Source organism: Podarcis tiliguerta (genome assembly GCF_965153285.1).
Source record: "Podarcis tiliguerta genome assembly, chromosome: Z".
Classification (NCBI taxonomy): domain Eukaryota; kingdom Metazoa; phylum Chordata; class Lepidosauria; order Squamata; family Lacertidae; genus Podarcis; species Podarcis tiliguerta.
This window is the reverse complement of record NC_139553.1, coordinates 10,815,790-10,831,028: the sequence shown is the minus strand read 5'-3', so window position 1 is coordinate 10,831,028 and position 15,239 is coordinate 10,815,790. Positions and strand designations below refer to the sequence as shown.

At 46.3% G+C, this 15,239-nt stretch overlaps 1 long non-coding RNA gene across 4 annotated transcripts in view; it reads right to left on the bottom strand.

The window, feature by feature from the left end:
- Positions 1 to 1,470: 1,470 nt before the first annotated feature.
- Positions 1,471 to 15,239, bottom strand: part of LOC310669706 — a 37,108-nt gene continuing 23,339 nt past the window's right edge. For 3 of the 4 annotated variants that reach the window (XR_014507287.1, XR_014507288.1, XR_014507289.1), the window contains one exon: positions 1,471 to 1,820. This is a non-coding gene — a long non-coding RNA (uncharacterized lncRNA). Of the gene's footprint in view, positions 1,821 to 8,118; positions 9,469 to 15,239 lie in introns of those variants that run through there. The other variant, XR_014507290.1, reaches the window with a different exon arrangement.

Genomic DNA, 15,239 nt, shown 5'->3' with positions numbered 1-15,239 from the left:
CCTAGGAACATAGGAAGCTGCCTGATACTGAGTCGGACCATTAGTCCATCCAGTTCCGTGTACTTTATGCAACTGGTGCTGCCTACACTAACCTGGCTCTCCAGGCTTTCAGACAGAGATCTCTCCCAGGCCTACCTGGAGATGCCGGAAACTGAACCTGGGACTTCCTGTGTGTCAGGCAGATACTCTGAGCCTTGACTCAGTGAGATAAACAACAAGTGGTGCCCTCCCATTCCTCATGCAGAAGCTAACTAGACCAGCCATTGAATCTCACTGGTGACAGGATGTCTTCCAGAGCACATGAGGACAGCAGGCTAGTTGATGTGGTATGGGGTAGCCCATGTACCACACACATTTTTGTCTCCGAAGAGAGAGGAATGCTGCCCTCCAGCATCTGCCGCCTGAAGCACTGGCCTCACTCTGCCATATGGTAGGGCCAGCCCTGCTCAGGATCCTGTTCCTCCCTGGAACCTATTGCTAGCCTTACACACACACACACACACACACACCAGGAGGTGCCTCCACCCACAGTTTGAGAACTGCACAGACATAGCAACGAAGCTGCATGAGCCTGAGAAGCGCAGGCCTAGCTATAAGCTGTGCATTCAAGCATCTGGAGCTCATGGACTCCCCGCTCCCCCCTGCCCATGGGTACCACATTCTTGACCTGCTTTGTCCCTGGGGATTTGGGATGTTTACACATCTCACGGTCAAACATTGCAACCAGAAGCGCCTCGAGTCAACCGGCATCCTGCTTTAGCCTTTTGTCATCTGGGTTCAAGAAGCTCCACCGTGCCCCACCCGGGATGTAAGCAGGATGCGGCGTCTGTTTCCTATTGGGAGAATCTCTCTCTCTCTCTTTAATGCCCTCCTTTGATATCTTCTTTAAAGTTTGTTCCCCTTTTTGTCAGTGGGTGGCTGTTATGAGGTGTTAACATGCATCGAGCAGAGGCGGCGGCGGCAGCAGCACAGATCCCACCAGTCTTTTCCCTTTTCCGGCTATTTATCTTAATTGTGTTGGCTCGTCCTTGAGTATCGTCCTGCTCTTTTTCTCTGTGGTTTTTATTTTCCGCCCAGCCACCCCGCCCCTTACCCCGCCCTATGCATCTCCCTGACCCACCCCAACCCCCAGCTTCTTCTGTGTTTTCTTCTTGGAGTGGGAAGCTTTTAGGGATTCTTTGATGTATGAGTTAACAGCCAGACTCAGCTTGCTTTGCGCCATCCTCTGCTTCTTACAAAAAGAGCAAAGGTGAGGAATGAGATGGGCACAACTGCACAAAAGCCGGGTTTGTCAAGGCAGAGTCTAGGTAGACTCACAGGGCAAAGGGTGGCAAGACAAGACTCATAGCTTCCATCCTCTCTACCTTTCACATGCCAAGTTTGGAACAAATGGAGCAAGCCTGCCTTTTTGAGCCTCAGAAGGATCTCTGGCTAAGTGTCTTATTCAGTTACTGAGCATGAGAATAATAATACATCCAGCAAATATATTGTGGTATGAAACACACTCAACTTGAGCAATACATTGCTTGAGAAAGGGGTGGGAAATAGACCTGGGCTGGATCTAGACACATCAAAAAAGCAATTCAGTTAAAGACGTAACCTTCATACAGGGAAATCCCGCTGGCGAAAAACAGGATTCAACAGCGCCATCTGGTGTCACAGTATAAAGCGCTTTATCTTCATGAATGTAGCTGAGTCCCTGGTCTACACAGGAGACAAAATGAAGATGTAGACCAAGGATGCAGGGATGCTTTTGAGATCAAGGACCACATTCCATTCTGGGCAGCCTTCTGGGACCCACATGGCAGTCCTGGGCAGTCCTGGATGCAAAAGTGGGCAGAGCAATGAATGTAAATTTCATCTTTATGCAGTTGTTATGCATATGTCCTACATATGCTCATACACCCCTTCGTCCTCCAAGCAAGAGGCATGATCAGAGTTCAAGGACACATTCCAGACAGGCAAAAACACTAAAGGAAGCTGCAAAGGATGGCCAGTGAGGGCTGTGGTGTAGGGCAGGTCCTGAGGGTCAAATTGAGATGGTTGGAAGCCTGTATTTGACACTCGGGTCTGAAGTTCCCCTCTACTGTTGTAGAGTGAGGAGAGAGAATCCTGAATCGTAACAATTCAGGCAGGGAGGGGGGCTATTTTGGAATGAATCCCCAATGAGATAACACACTTGTACACCTGAAAGTAAATGGCTCACGAACAAGAAAGATATGCTAAAGCAGGTGTGGGGGCCCAGGGCAAGCATCAAAGGAAGGTGCTCTACATGGGGTCCTGTACATGGTTCTGCTTTTCCCTGATGTCCCCCCTCCCATTTTATCCTCATGACCACCCAATGAGGTTGACAAGATTGACAAATAGTGTCACCCAATAAGCTTCACAAGTCTCTGCAATCCTAGCCTAACACTCCAATCTAGAGGCAGACAACATGGTGCCCTCCAGATGTGGACCACAACTCCCATCATCTCCCAACATGGCCAATGATCAGGGTGTAGTGGTCCAGAGTCATGGGGGCATCGAAGACACGTTACTATTTCTGCAGCAGGGTCACTGTCTTCGGCATCCTAGAGCCACTCAACCAGCATACAAGGGGAGCAAAAGCCAAGACTTTAGGAACAAAAAAACACACACAAGATGTTTCCATTTCAGAAGAATAGTGTGCAAGTTTTGTTTGTGGGAAACGCGATTCAAGTCACTTCGAAGGAAGATATTGGAGCACTCCAAAACTCCCCCCCCCCCATGTACATACAAATAAAATTGTGGATCTAGCTGAAAGGCCAGGTCTGGACTGATTGTTGCAATGCATCTATTTCTTTCTTTGTTTATAATTATATTATTTTATTGTCTTAAAAGGCTGTGAGGGGTGTAGCTGTGGCTATCATGAAGGGACCCTGTACTTCTGAATTTGCCACTACGCTACTGACAGCCCCTAACATCTGAAAGGCACTGCATTGGCTACCCCCGACGTCACTTCTACACCACACTGTCAGCAATGTGTGTAGTGAAGGCACCACATGGCATCCTCATTCAAACCCAGAGAAAACCTTCACAGTCTTCTGAATGGATTCCAGTTTTTCAGGTTCCTGCCCCAGTCATCCTTCCAGGTGTGTTTACCTTTCCGATTCTTATTTTGCAGCCATTCCACAATGCTCTTAATCCTTCACATTTCTTTCCTACTTTCTTTATATAAAGAAAATCTAACAGAAGTGAAATCGTGGCATCAGCCTGGCCGTAATCATACAGATGCTGAGGGACAGGAGAAATGTCCATTGCTGGGCAGTAAATGTGTACCAAGGCTTACAGAGCAGTATGGGACTCATTCCAGCTCCAAAGTGCCTCTATTTCAAGCAGTCGCCCCTGGATACCAGTCATTTCGGAAGCTGATGGAAAATTGCATCTGTCCCATTTCTTGGTATATATAAAAAGCCACCACAATTCTCATTGTGACTACTACCCCCAGGCTCACCCTCATTGCAAGTGACATTCTGTGAACCCTTCTGAAGTTAATAGGGAGGGAGAGAAGAATTCAAAGAACTGCTTTACATGGAGTAGTCAAATTGTTCCTTCCTTCCTTCCTTCCTTCCTTCCTTCCTTCCTTCCTTCCTCTTTCTTTCTTTCTTTCTTTCTTTCTTTCTTTCTTTCTTGTAAAATCAAATGAAGCTATTTTGTCAGTGGGTGTTCATCCTCTCCAGTAGGGATAGGAGAGATACCTGATTCATTTCTCATTTGAAAAGAATATATTACCGAACTTGCACTTTCCGAAACAACACGAAGGCCACCCTTTGAAATTCGCACTTCTCCAAATTTTGCAACTGCTTCTCCAGCCAAGTAATGTATACAAAAAGGTATGCACATAGGGCAAGGTGTGCATATATTCATGAAAACAGCGTACAGAAATGCATTCTATTAGGGTGAATTGCTTTGGGAAAATGTGTGTATGAGGCACAATTGCATACAAAAGAGTGCATACTAGAAGAAGTTCACATGAAAATGCTGGGGGGAGGGGTTCATGAGGACTTTTTTAAAAAAGAAAATCGCAGACATGGAAATGTGGGAGAATTGGTAAAATGGAAAAAAGTGAGAGAAAACAAAAACTGACATATTCCCTCTCCCTGCTCTAGTAGTACGCGTGCATGTTGGTGCACACTCACAGATGCAAAGGCCCTATGAAAAAAAAGCCCAGAGCCCCTTTAGCATCATGGCTCCAGCTGCAGAGTCCATGGGATTCTGGCCAAATTTATAGTGCCGGAGAGACCGCTAGCATGGGCAGACCCTCTTTTGCTAAAGTGTTTGGAGCACATCATCCTGAGGAATACACCAGCCATTGGCCTCCCTGAATTTTGCTTTTATTCTCATTGCCTCCCTGCAAAGTCATTCCACATAAAACAATGGCCGCACTCCAAACTGGCTGAAATTGACAGAAGAGCTCTGCTCCTGCCAGTGACACAGGCCAAGAAAGTGTCTGAAAAGAGTTTTCTCAAAGGTTTCCCTGCTGGGTCGGCTTAAGTGCTGCTTTCATATCCCTCTCACCTAAGTCCTTTTTTCTTCCATTAGTTGGGATACATCTCAACAACCAGACGGTGTAATGAGCCTACCTGAATGGGAACATTTCCTTGGAAGCACACCCAGCCCAAGGAGGACAAAGGGACAGTAGTTTAAGTCTATTGACAAAGCACGTGCTTATAGTAGCTCCTAAAGCACACAGAAGACACACACATGCTTCTGGCAAGTAAGTACCATATTTTTTGCTCCATAAGACACACTTTTCTCCTCCTAAAAAGTAAGCGGAAATGTCTGTGCGTCTTATGGAGCGAATGCGTGGTTCCTGGAGCCAAATTGCCCACTGTTTCATGGGGCCGCAATGGTGCAAAAACGTGGTTACAAAGCACGGATCCACATGGATCCTCAGGATTTTTGCATTGGGCTACCCCAAACTCCGGGACGCGGGTGGCGCTGTGGGTTAAAGCCTCAGCGCCTAGGGCTTGCCGATGCAAGGTCGGCGGTTCGATTCCCCGTGGCGGGGTGCGCTCCCGCTGTTCGGTCCCAGCGCCTGCCAACCTAGCAGTTCGGGTGCAAGTAGATAAATAGGGACCGCTTACTAGCGGGAAGGTAAACGGCGTTTCCGTGTGCAGCTCTGGCTCGCCAGATGCGGCTTTGTCACGCTGGCCACGTGACCCGGAAGTGTCTCCGGACAGCGCTGGCCCCCAGCCTCTTTGAGTGAGATGGGCGCACAACCCTAGAGTCTGTCAAGACTGGCCCGTATGGGCAGGGGTACCTTTACCTTTACCTTACCCCAAACTCACCGTCAAATCACATATCATGTCTGTGGCCACAGCATGAACCACAAAAATCATACATCCACTGTTTTGTTCAGAATATTTTTTTTTCTTGTTTCCCTCCTCTAAAAACTAGGTGCATCTTATGGTCAGGTGCATCTTATGGAGCGAAAAATACGGTACCTAGCATCCCCTCTCCAGGCTTCTCCTCCGAGCTGGACAGTTGGAGCAACAGTACAACTGCACCTCCACCCAGACTTAAGTGCCCTCGCCTGAAGGGGCACAGGCAAGCAATTTCTCCTGCACGGCGACTTCTACACAGAAGCTGCTGCTGTACTTGCCTTTTCAAATCCCTCCTGGTCCTTGGGCATAGCAGACAAATGTGTGGAAGGGGTTCTACTGACCGGGCTCACTCTTCCTTCATTTCTGATAAGCCTGGCACCTCCTGCCCTGTCTTCAACTGCTCAGAGTGACTCTTTAGCCCTGGCTCCTGCCTCGCAGGACTAGATCAGCCTCATAGGACTAGATCAGCCTCTGCCACATACACCTTGGAGCCCTGCCAGTCCCCGGCATTGCCACACCACAAGAAAACAGAATGCACTGAGCATTTTTGGCTGCAGATATTGTGGGGCTCATCCTTCAAAACCATTTGCTCTGCTGCTGTTTTCCAGCAGTTTAAAAATTAAATAAAAATCAACATTGTACACACCTCCTCTCCTGTCCATTGATTAAAACTCAATGAAAAAGGGAAATCCTCCAGCATTTTAATTCTACAGGCTTGGGGGGGAGCCTTGAAAGGACAACTTAGCCAGGTGTTCAAACTTTATTTGGTCTTGAATCAGAACAGAACTTGAACCATCATTAGAAAGTCCCTGCTGAACTTGATACAAGAACAGGGTTGTTGTTTTATGTTGCTTATGCAAATGTCCAGAGATGAGAAGGAACGTCCAGGATGAAAGACCAGCCTGAAAGGCTAGCAATCCAATCCACTGAAATTAAAGAGATTTCAGGAGAAGTTTGACTGGCTTCATAATGCAGCAGCCGGATGGTTACCTAGAAGGAGACATTCTGAAAATATCAGCCCAGTGTTATCCCAGTAACTAGTTAGGCCCATGGGGCAGAGATTGCCAACTACTGTCTGAGTCACACAGGTTGCCAATTTGCTTCTTGGTGTGACTCAAACTGCGACTCTTAAGTTAGGCTTAAAAGAAAGGGGTATCTGTAATTGGGAGACTGATAGGGTGCTGCTTTTAGAGAAGCCATGTGAACTCTCAGGCACGACAGCAAAGTGGGATGATGTGGAATGGAGAGACTCCTTCATGGGGATGGTTGAACCTGTTGATTTCATTTCTCCATTTCTCTCTTTTTTTTTCTCTTATGTTCAGTTCAAGACATTTCCAGATGGGTTCCCATTTTTCTATGTCCTTACAAAAATTCAGCAGCAAATTTCCCCTCATATATATATATGTCTAACATGCAATTCTGCCCAGTACACAAAGCAATTTTTGTAAAGCAAATTCCCCTGATAACAATGCATTTTTGTATGGTATTTTTGAAATTACAGTGGTACCTCTGGTTAAGAACTTAATTCGTTCCGGAGGTCCGTTCTTAACATGAAACTGTTCTTAACCTGAGGTACCACTTTAGCTAATGGGGCCTCCCGCTGCCACCACATGATTTCTATTCTCATCCTGAAGCAAACTTCTTAACCCGAGGTACTATTTCTGGGTTAGTGGAGTCTGTAACCTGAAGCTGCTGTAACCTGAAGCATCTGTAACCTGAGGCACCACTGTATATGCATTTTTATGCACACTTTACCCTAGTGTGTGCATTATTATATGGCTTGGGATGCCAACAACTAACTTCTACTCAAAGCAGATCCAAGGAAATGAATGGGCCTAAGTTGATCATGCTCATCAATTTCAATGCGCCTACTCTGACTGGGACTAAAATTGAATGCAACCCATGACACAGCTGGATAACTGTGCTGTGAAATTCATAGAGCTGCAAGTTTCAAAGGATGGGTGTGTTTTGGTCCATGTATTGTTTTGGAAAGTGAAATTGGGTAAGTTCATTCCTGCACTGCACAAGGTTGGACTAGATTGCCCTTGGGGTCCCTTCCAACCATACAATTTCATGATTTTATAGGCAAACAGAATTTATTTTCTCCACCACCCCCATTCCTGGGGTAAACTGATGAAGTTAAGCAGGTCTTAGTGCTGTTGGTACCTGGATGGGAAACTGCCTAAGACATGTAGGCCACCTTAGGTTCCCTAATGGAAGAAAATTGGAGTATTAATGCAATAAATTAAGTAAAGACAATGAGAACACTGCAACTGCTCATGCAGCTCAGTGACAGAGCATCTGGTTTGCCTGCAGAAGGTCCCAAATTCAACCCCTGGCGTCTCCAGATTACAATAGGATCCAGTTTAAGGAAAAGGGTACAGTCATACCTCGTGTTGCGTTCCGCTCTTCTCATGGACTTTCAGCTTACAAACGCAGCAAACCTGGAAGTGTTTACTTCCGGGTTCGCCACCCGCACATGCGCAGAAGCAATCTGCGTGCTATGCACATGCGCAGAAGTGCTTGATCGCGTCACGCACATGCGCAGAAGAGGCGCTCTAGTTGCAGACTTTTCGGGGTGCAAATGGCACCCCAAAACAGATTAAGTCTGCAACTAGAGGTACCACTGTATCTTGACTTGAAACTCTTGAAGAGCAGCTGCCAGTCAGAGTGGCCGATGCTGAGTAGATGCACAAGTAGCATTAAGCAGCTTCCTGCATTTCCCAGGGCAAATATATAACCGAATTTTCTACCCAGCAGGTTAAATTGGAGAGATACAACCTTGCAATAATAATAATGATGATGATGTTGATAATAAAATCAAAGGACTGATGCATGTTTGACTGAACAAATAACCTCTGTTTTGGAACATTTCACTATCAAGATCATTTTGCAGGGAGGGGTCTTTGCAGGTGGTTGAGCAAAGCTCTCGAGACCCAAAGGGGAAACTGTCAGCACCTCTGAAGCTCCGTCTTTTCCCCCCTTGTTTTCAAATTAAGTCCATTCTTCAAATGACAAAGAGAGATAAGCCCTCTGAACCACCTGCCTGCCTCCTCTGCAGAAGCAGGACCCAAGGCCTAATCATCTCCTAGTCCTAGGCCAGATATTTTATGCTCACGAAAGGCAAGATCCTAGATAAGGGCCGAGGAGAGGCCAGCTGGCTTTGCAGGAAGCGTTTTCTAAGGACAGTGCCCATTTCTTTCAGCCTTTGTATCTGCTTTCCGCGTGTGACAGAGTCACAAAGAAAATAAATATCCAAAATGACCATCCCCAAATGCTGTGATTATTTGTTTATGCCCTGCCTTTAAGAACAGAAACGCTTCCAAGGCAATTTACAAAGAAATAAAAGGAACAATATTTTAAGGTAAAATTGCAGCAGCAGAAATGTATATGGACCTAAGGTAAGATCAGTCCAGAAACAGCTTTGCCGACAAATCCATGCAGGATACACTTAACAATGACTAACTAATCATAATTCCTGTGTTTCCTCCAGTATGCCCTTCTGAAAACTAGTTGTTGGGAATAGCAAGTGGGGAGAGCGCTGTTGTGCTCAGGTCCTGCTTGTGGGTTGAAGTGGGTAGCATAACCCAGCAAAGCTCTTCTCAGGTTCTTATTATCAAAGCATGCTTAATTCCATACTTAAATGCCATGTGGCTCGATGTTAAGCTGTTAGGGGAGGGAATTCCACAGCTGTGGAGCCACTACTAATAAGACCCTATCCCCGGTACTGATGAACCTAAATTCTGCTAATGATAGAACAGAGAAAATGGACTCAAAAGGCCTGAGTAAGTCCTTATGAGCCCGGACTATCCTCTGAATTATCTGATCTTAGACCATTCAGAGCAGAGGTGGCCAATGTGCTGGACTCTAGATATTTTTGGACTCCAAAGCCCATCATCCTCAACTATTGGCCTGTTGAGCTGGGCACTGGAGTCCAAAATTTGTAGGTCACCACATGGGTTATTTCTGATTTAGAACTCTAAAGGTTCACCAGAAGTTTAAACTGAGCCCAGAAACAAGCTGACTTGCTAGCTTTCTGTGGTACCTGCATTTTGAATCAATTGACATTTCCGGCTGTCTTCTCCCGATGCAAGAGTGAAGAGTGCCTCTCATAACACACATCCTGAAAGGCAATAAAAATGAGGCATAAAACAGCACAGAATTTTTTAAAATGAACAAACACAGATTACCAGGGAGCCACCAATTAAAAGACTAAGACAGGATTTATTTATTTATTTATTTTAAAAGGCTGGGGGGGGGAATAAAGCACTACATCTTTGGGGAAGTCATTCTATAATTAGTCTGCTAGCCCAATAGGTTCTTTCCATGGTAGTCACCTATTGCAGCTATCTTTGGAGAGGCACCCAGAGGTGGATTTCTGGCTTAGCAGGTATGGGAAGAGGCAAGCCTTAAGGTAGCCTTGTCCCAAACCACAAGGAGGCTTAAAGGTAGAAAAGCAGCATTATGAACTGCTCCTAGAAACAGACTGGAAGTAGGTGGTGGCAATGAAGCATTGGCATAATGAGTTGTATCCAATGTTAGTCATACTCAGAATAGACCCATTGAAATTGATGGACATGATTAACTTGGCACCATTAATTTTAATGGCTCTACTCCAGCTAAATTCTACTAGTAGAAATTAGTTGGAGACAACCCAATATGTTCAATTGTCCAGTCCCAGTGAATAATCTTGCAACTACAGTGGTGCCTCGCAAGACGAAATTAATTCGTTCCGCGAGTTTTTTTGTTGTACGAGTTTTTTCGTCTTGCGAAGCACTACTGCATTTAAACACTGACAATGGCGGGGAAGGGCGGGGAGAAGCAGGACAGCTGCCGCAGCCGGTACCTCAGACTCACCCGTGAGTTGTGGCCACCGTGCGACGCGGCTGCTGGAGGGCGGCGGGGCTCAGGAGCGCGACTCGGTGGAACCGCCACCAGGGAGAGAGAGGCGCTGGCGGCAACGGCTCTCTGAGGGGAGCGCGCAAGGGGGGTGGGCAGCGGCGCGAGGCACCAACCGTCAGCAGGAAGGTGGGGGGGAGCCGGAGGAGCAAGCGTGTGTGCAGTGCGCATCGCCATGACACGAGAGGCAGGGTCGTTTCGTCTTGCAAAGCAAGCCCTTAGGAAAATCCGTCTTGCGAAGCACCTCAGAAAACGAAAAACTCTTTCGTCTTGCGAGTTTTTCGTCTTCCAAGGCATTCGTCTTGCGGGGTACCACTGTATATTCCGGATTAACTGAAGGTTTCAAAGACAAATGGTGGATGTTTCAGTTCAAGTTAAGGATGAACCTGCTAAAGCTTGAGGGTGGAGCAGCCACGTTACCTTCAGAAAAGTCTACGGTTCAGTTTCCAACTACAAGGATCAAGTCAGCTAGCAGATGACAAGAAAGACTTGGGAAGCCAATTTATGCTGAGTCAGATCCATTGGTCCAACTAGCACAATATTGTCTACATCAGGGGTTGGCAAGGTTTACCTCACCTGAGCCGCTTCACTTCAGCGAGGATCCCTCCGTGGGCTGGATTGCCCGTGATTTCCGGCGTCTGCGCAGATGCAAATTTCAGCGCCGCGAAAGTGAGTCCTCGTGCCACGCTGCATCGGTTTAGCGCAGCGCTTGGGGACTCGCCGAGTGGGCAGCTCGGTTCAGGGGTGGCTCGTGGGCCAGTTAAACGACCCCCATGGGCTGCTTGTGGCCCATGGGCCTTAGGTTGCCAACCCCTGTTCTACAGAGTATGGCAGGGACTCTCCAGGATTTCCATCAGATGGTCCTTTGCAGCCCAACCTGGAGGTGTCAGGGATTGAATCTGGGATTTCTGTATGCAAGCCAACTGCTCTACCACTGAGCTATGCCCTGCATAGCAACACAGGAAGTTGCCTTACATCCCATCCAATATTTCTGGATGGGCAAATGAGACAAAAACACACAGCCCAAACTCCTCGCTCTTTCTCCCAACCCTCGCATCTGAATTTGCATTCTTTCCCGCCTTCCCCCTGCCTGAATTCCTTACTCTTACTACCATCCATCCTGCCTGAAGTTGTGCTCTTTCTTGCCCCCACCTGTCCAATCTTCATGAAGCAACCACCCCTTCCCTGCCGCTTTACCTTCACTGGCTGTGGCTGCTGTGACTAGGCCTCAGCTGTAGGCCTTCTTTTGGCCTTCTTGTGGCCTATTCTGCCTTGCCACAGCCGGCGGAAGTGGTGCGCCCGCTTCCAGCAGAGTGCTATGCCCGCTTCCGTGTATATTGTGGTGGTAGCAGAGGCCATGGTGACAGTGGAAGAGGTCATGGCAGAGGTTGCTCCGGCCACCCCAGAAGAGGTGGCAGAGGCGAGGAGGGAGAAGTGGGACCCGCTGGAATTCAAGCAGAAGCAGGAGCGGCTTCTGTTAATCCATTACTGTTAAGTTGTGGGTGAACATATCAGACGACACAGCGATTCTTCAAACAGCTCTTGTTTATTCACAGGCCAGAACAGAACTGAACTGAACTGAAGGGTTCAGCCAGCCTGCTTATATAGAGCTCCACTACAACGTAACAGTAACCACTTTCTGTAACTATTCAATCACTGAATGTCACTTTCAATCCCTTATTTGCATAAGTGGACCTGAGTGAAAACTATCTACAGTATCCCCCTGCTGGCCCAAGGTGAGAACTTCAGTACATAACAGTTACATCCCACTCAATTCAGATGGACTGGGTACTAGGACCATAGTGTACACTGACCCGCAGCAGCTCTCCAGGATTTTAGACAAGGGACCTTCTCATCCAGTCTAGAGATGCTGGGAACTGAACCTGGGACCTTCTGTATGCAAAGAAGATGCTCCCCCACTATGCTATGGCCCTTCTCCATGGCATGTCTCTCCCTGAGAAGCCACTGGCAGCTGGAGTACCCAATACTGGGTTAGATGCATCTGGTATAAAGCATATTTCCAAGTTCCTGATGCCTTCTAAAATAAAGGGCTGAGGGGTACACCAAAGAATTTCTGTGCTAAGCATTCATTCAACTTACGTAACAGTAATTTATTTCAGAGAGAGAGAGAAGCCACCTATTTCTAAAACAACAACAAATGGAATATGACCTTAATCTGGTGTGACACTAATAGTTTGCAGGTTGCACTCAGCAAGTAGGCTCTAAATATCTCACTGGCTCAATGCAAAATATCTGAATGACTCCTGGGCACACCACCAGTGGTGTGTGCGCTCCCAGCACCAGCAAATTGCACAGAATGCCTGGAGAAAGAACACAGCCTGCTTTTGGATAGGCCAGTCAGAAAAAGCCGTTCTGCTCTGGCCAATGAACTGCTCCCTTCTCAGCTGAAAATTCCCCTCCTGAAAAATGAGGTGTGGCCCAGTTTTTGCAGGGGGAAATCACATGATATGGGCATGAACCCCTTCGCTAGCCAAAAACAGAGTCTCAGCACAGCTGTTTGCCATTTTGTCTCTCATGTACATGCCGCCCTGCCCTCCATCTGAGCATTTCCCTATGTTCCCTTTAATATTCCTCTCTTGCTTTCAAACACCTCCCTGTGCCAACTTCCTTCAAAACCCTTTTATGGAGTCACAATTTCGTATAAATAGCCTTTGCAGCTAGCCAGGTGCTCTACAGCCATCCGAAACCTTGAAGCTGGTGAGCCTTGGACTTGGTTATTTTAACACATTTGCAAATACGTGCCTATTTTATAGTTTTGTTTTTCATCTTTGCCTGTTGTTACAATTGTTCTCTCCATTTTATAGACATTATAAAATATAATAATAATAATAACAACAATAACAATAGCAGTAATAATAATAATAATAATAATAACTTCACAAAAAAGAATAAGAATAAGCTAGTGTAGTGGAGAAAGTCAAAGCCTCCTAGAGCCGACTGCATGTCACCTAAGCAGGCCTTTGCAATCTGCAGAAACGTTTTGTCCCAAGCCCCGGAAAAGCCCCAGCACGTTTTCTATTGGCTGTCCCAAGACAATCAACCCCATTAATTTATCAGAAAGGGACCTGCTTTTTCACTTGTAAAGCCAACAGCCACTCAGCAAGCAACAAAGGCCACCTTCAAAAAAAAGTCGCAAGCGACAACAGATGGGCCTTTGATTAGAAAGCTGTTTGAAATATTTCTCAATATCTTGAATCACCTGCCGAAGGTCAAGGGAGCTCTCTGCCACTTCACTCAAACTCTCCTTTCAACCTGGGCACTGCCCTTTTGCAGCAAGTTCTCAACCCAACATCTAGAAGGAGCTGCCAAAAGAATCAGACCTGGACATCAGGGAAATGTGAAGGTGAAATCCTGCCTGCCTTTTGGACCCGACTGCCTACCTGTCTTTTCAGGTGAATGCCGATATTCCATACGGCTTGCCAGCTTGTCAGCTGCAAGGCAGGTGACCTTCCAGCCTGTGATGTGACAAGTTAATTAAAAAGACCAACCCTATGAAAAATGAAAGGGACCATAGGAGCACAAGCCTACAAACTAGATTGGGCTGGAAGGATCTGCTCTGCACAGCGATGGGGCTTTTGAAGTCACTTAACTCACCTGTTAATTTGCTTTTACCTTCTTTTTAAAGAGGGATTGAAGGTTGCTTCAGTAGGATAAAGATGGCAAACATCAGTGGAAGCTTTGTTTAACTAAAATAGTGTAAGATGAGCCCTGCTGGATTTGGCCAAATTGTTTTACTTGCTTTATTCATAAAAATGTCTCAAAGCAACTTACCAACACAATAGAAATGCAGTGGTGCCTCGGGTTACAGGTGCTTCAGGTTACAGACGCTTCAGGTTACAGACTCCACTAACCCAGAAATAGTACCTTGGGTTAAGAACTTTGCTTCAGGATGAGAACAGAAATTGTGTGGCAGCGGCACAGTGGGAGGCCCCATTAGCTAAAGTGGTACCTCAGGTTAAGAACAGTTTCAGGTTAAGAGTGGACCTCCAGAACGAATTAAGTTCTTAACCCGAGGTACCACTGTACTCTAATCAATTACATAAACACAAAAACATAAAAACAACTCTTGGGACCTTAACAAACTGCAGCTCCCATAATTTTTTGGGGCATTCAATGTTGGGCAAGGAGGATGCGGTACTCCAGAGCAAATCTCTGTCTCAAATAAGATAGAAGCACCCCATACATAATCAGAGTTTATCATTTTTCTATAAGCCACTTTCTTGATGGATGGGATAGAAATTAAGTAAGCAAAGGAACCAACAAACATAGGACATATCCAGCCAGACTATTATCGTTGGGGATCTGCTGCAAACAAGCAAATGTTGTGCCCCAAAAAAGAAAAAGTCAATTTCCAAAGGAATCCATCATTGGCCCAGCCTCTGTGCCCATAAACACTGCTCTACAAAGTCTGAGCACACTAATTTTTACAGTCATTTAAGGCGAAAAAACATCCAAGTGGCGGTATTCCACAGCATGCTTTTGACTTAATTTGCAGGAAATGAAACAATATCACTCAAGGGAGCTGCATCTCGACAGCACCCTGCGCAAGGTAACCAAATTCTCTTGAATTGTATTCTTGTATTGTCACTGATGATCCCATAGGGTAATAGGAAAATCAAACACAGCCAGTCGCCAGAGTGACACAGTGGAGATTAATGTCAACTTTTATCTGTCAGTTTGACGAGCTCTCCCGCACTGGCATGAAATTTTAAAGGTGCGGTGTCAAAACAAAATGAAAAAGCCGTAATGTTCTCAATCTACTGTTCTCAGAGGGATAGGAGCAAAGGAGAGGAATAGAGAGAAATCAATTTAACGATCAAGAGCACGGATACTTGACTTTCTCTATTGCCTTGCTAGCTTGCTAGCTTTCCCCCTCCCCCTCCCAGCCTGGAAATGGTTGTGGGTTTTATTTCTTGAAGCTAAATCACGAAACGATGCAAGGAAGGAAGGAAGAACAAATAATGTGGAAAAAGA